General features: G+C 38.9%; 1 long non-coding RNA gene across 1 annotated transcript; it reads right to left on the bottom strand.

The window, feature by feature from the left end:
* Positions 1-822: 822 nt before the first annotated feature.
* On the bottom strand, positions 823-3,718 carry LOC146180047 (uncharacterized). The gene is made up of 3 exons (XR_014700948.1): positions 3,647-3,718; positions 3,095-3,175; positions 823-1,186 (listed from the first exon to the last, which is right to left on the bottom strand). It is a non-coding gene; the product is annotated as an uncharacterized LOC146180047 (long non-coding RNA).
* Between the last annotated feature and the right edge of the window lie 418 nt (positions 3,719-4,136).

Here is a 4,136-nt window from a genome sequence, read left to right as displayed (position 1 = left end):
AAACAAAAACACCTTATTAGGTGTTTTCGCATGTCTATAACTAACACCCCTGCACCCTTGAAAAAAAGTGGCTTCAGAGTGCCAGTACACCCTCAAAGATGGTGCTTCGGTTGGTCATAACACCCTTCTATGGGGCCAATGCACTGGGGTGTTTTCATCATCTTTACACCCTATTGCAGGGTGGAAGCAGTGGCATTGCACCCTTACACCCCTTGATAAAAATCAGTGCGGATAACCTCCATATATTGCATTCCCTAATTAGGAAATAGTTTTGCCACTACACGTTTCTTAATGCTTTTCCTATGTGCACATTTGCAATCAAGCTCAATGGTATTCCTGGTAACCACCTGTAATGCCAAATGAGCATGTAAAAAGATTCTGCATGCCATTATTTTGACATCTCGAATGGCCCATGCCAGTATGATTGTTTTTCAAATTCACAGAGCATGTTACAAAAAAAATGTCACGCAGAAGGAAACTGGAAGTCTTTTATTCGGCATAGAAGGGTCAGGGTTCGGGCTAGTGGGAGCTCAGGTGCTGGTGGAGGGGGGGGGGGGGGGGAGTCAGGGGGCACTTGTGTTCTGTTTCTTCATTGATGCGCGCTATGGAACCTCATTTATTTAACAATACTGCCACTCTCCACCGAGAGCCTAGCAGACGGGCAAAAACATACATGCTATGTACGTAAATACCTAAAAAAATGAAAGAAGCAAAACAGTTCCAACAAATGCAGACAACAAAGTATACAAATTTTTTCAAAAACAGAACCGAACAATGAACACAACAGCATGGTGACATTTCAATAAAAAACAACAACAAAACTTTTAGTCGTATGCAACAATAATCGCAGTGCACAATATTAATCCTACGCTTTGTCAGTGTCAACGCGTGCGCTTGCATAAAATTCGGCCTTAAGCGATGAAATAAAGCGTCGTGCAGCGCATCTTGGCTTCGACACGCAGACGCCCAAAAAGAGGTGCTCTATAAAGCAGCACAAATTGTCGGACCCCTTGTCATATGTCAGATTAAACAGCCAAAATCGACCCATTATTGGAACAATACCCTAAGTAGAGTCAATGACTCGAAGAAGCTTCCGCTGCTCAATGAAGGGGAAATGCTCTTCAGCTTCTTTGATTCTGCTCCCAGTATATCCGACGCACGGCGTGGCAGGCTTTTCTTCCTGTTCCTTGATAAAATTGTGAAATAAGTGCATAACAGAGCAGCTGTATAAATGTGCACTGCACCTGGCAAAAAGTAAATTCAACATATTTCCTACTCTATATTTAGAATACGCCAATGCCCCTTTAGTGTACAGCAGTGTGCTGGAAAAGGGCCCCATCGGAAACCACTGGTGGTTATCTCACAATTAATAATGCAGAGTATACTCTTATGGTTGGTTCAGGAGGCACAAACCCAGGATCAAGTCATAAATGAGAGCACATAAGGTCAACGCATTTTTATTCATGCAGCGTGCTGTTGCATCTTAATTTTAGATTATGCAAGCTATTTTATCAAACAAAAATGGCTACACTCATCAAAAGCACCTGGGTTAGAGAACTTCTATGCTGCCACACGAACTTTTTCATTTCACATGAACTGGAATGCTTATTATGATAGTTAAAAATGTAAATAAACAATAAACAGCACTTGAACATTGTGTTTACTACTAAAATATTAGCAGCTGGCTCAATTGAAGGCTTCACACAAGGCCTACAGCATACCCTGCACTGGCCAAGTAGATACTGCAGAACCAAAAAAAAAAAAACGCGGAAAGAGCATGCTTAGTGATGGGGCACTACAAAAAGAAACGTGCATGTAATACATAACACATAATGCATGTCTGAACTTTTGCACGTCTTCTTGTGCTAAGTATGAACCAGCTAAGCCCTAGGTCATTGCAATGCTTCCAGGAGTGTTTACATTTAAGGTTTAGTAAAAAGGAAAAAGTGTTCTCGCTGCTCTATGTGGCAGTTCTGAAACTTCATCACACATTATTCATTGAAAGTGTACACTGGAGCTTTGAGTTGAGCGACAATTACATGTGCAACAGCAGAGCATTACCAAACAACCAAACAGCAGAAGCTCTAAAAAATGTCAACACTGAAGCATGGCATGTTAAAACATTTTCCACGCATAGCACATTGTATGCATAGACATTCAGAACATCAGTGGTGAGCCTCAAGAGGCGGCAGAAAGCTCAAGTGTTCAAGAAGTTGTAATCGTTATAGCGGCAGGCAGTCTGAGCACTTTGAAATACTAAAGGTTCAAATATTACAAATATGTTGACTAACTTTAAATGCAAAAATAACAATTTGGATTTATTGAGAATGTTTACTATAAATGAGAATGTCTATGACAGTGCCACATGGTTAATGCATGAAATGTTAGCATCTGTAGTTGAAGGCATTATATTTATACAGCATAAACCTTGAAACACAGCAGTATTTTCTCCCAACCAATGTGGTAAACCTAATCTGAGAAGAATTAAAATTATTACATCATTTCATTTCAAACTTAGCTAGCAAATTAAAGCATTTTTTAAAACCACTATTAAACTGCATTACCCGCCTTCAGAAGCCTGTAGGATAAGACAATGTGGCAAATATTTCTTTTGAAGCAGTTTCAGATTATATATTCCAGACATTAGGAACATGTTAGGTACTAGCATGCATAAGCAGGTTGAGAGACCCCCTTCCAGCAAATGCTAAACCCCACCAAGCTGCCTGCAAGAGCCATCTGATAAAGCACTGCTGGTCCACTGCAGCAGAATGCTCAGTCAAATGGCACACTGCAGCAATCTTGACATTACCAGTGCTTCATCAGGTGACTCTTGATGCAATACGACATGGTAAGCATGTGATGGCAGGAGTCTCTTAAAAGTGCTTTTGATTACACTTACAGTGCAAATAATCCTTTCACAGCAAAGAATTCACAGTTTTGATGAAAACTTGTGTAGTATTTCTATTTGAATTATGAATCACTAATACATATTACAAGTTAGACTGTAAGCCATTTTAGAAACAAAGAAAATTCGCTAATAATGTCGGTTTCAAGTAGGCTGCCTGAATATTCAAATGACAAAGAGAAAACTTACAAATGATACAAACAACATCCAGAGCTCCCGTCTGGTTCCCAATGTTTGCCAAGAGTTGCAGAATGCATACTGTCTGTACATCTGCAATAGAAATAAGCAACACAACAATGGTGTACCTCCTTGCAGGTAAAAAGAGACAGCAGAGTTTTGAGGCGATGATTTATTGTCTAATTTAGGAAGGCAAATAAACAAAATTGAAAACATGTAGAGGCACACAAACTGAAAGCCAAACATCTTACAGCAAAAATTAGCAAAGCTTGTGAAGATTTCAATCAGGTATCACCTAATTCTCTGCTACTAGTTGAACAGATTCGAATAGGCTGCACCATTACAATGGAGAACAATAGGTAATTTAAATGTAGCTAATGCGAAAATTGTTACATATAAAGAAATGCACAGGCTAGTTATGGTTTTATTATTCTTTCTGATGCTCAGCCATGTTTTTAGTATATCTATAAGGCAATGCAAAATGGCAAAAATGTAGGCATTTAGCGAAAAACTGCCAATTAGATAGCACATGCAGCAAACAGAAGGAAACAGCTTAATACTTACGCTTCTTTCTCCTTTCACGTATTACCACAGAACATACTTCGAGCACCCGGACAATGTCCTTTTTTCTTGCACGAATGGCGTCCTTCAAAACCAAAACAAGTGTCCTGTTAAGGCCAATTTCAACTGCCTCTTTGCCGTCCTTCTTGATCAGCATGTTGACGTCATGTAAGAACTGCAAGTTTGTGTAAATGGTAGCCATAAAGAATTCATTTTACTCAATGTTTTAAGTAACGGAATATTAAAAATCATTGTACAAAATCTAAGGCAATTGATGCCTTTGTACATACCTGAAAAAAAAAAAACTGGCATTAGCAAACAGCAAATACAAATATTTACTAGGTTAGAAAACTAAAAACCATCAGTAATTTGCCACTCATCACCAAACTGCAAGCAATATTAAGGAAAGTCTAATATAAAAAATAACAAAGCAAAAACTATGATCCTCCTTCCCTCAACTTGGCACACGGCTGAATGGCAATAAAATATGTAA

The sequence above is a fragment of the Amblyomma maculatum genome, chromosome 9 (genome assembly GCF_055883805.1).
Source record: "Amblyomma maculatum isolate TAMU_Amacu chromosome 9, ASM5588380v1, whole genome shotgun sequence".
NCBI classification, from domain to species: Eukaryota; Metazoa; Arthropoda; class Arachnida; order Ixodida; family Ixodidae; genus Amblyomma; species Amblyomma maculatum.
Note: the sequence above shows the minus strand (reverse complement) of the source record. Positions and strands in the feature narration are given on the sequence as shown.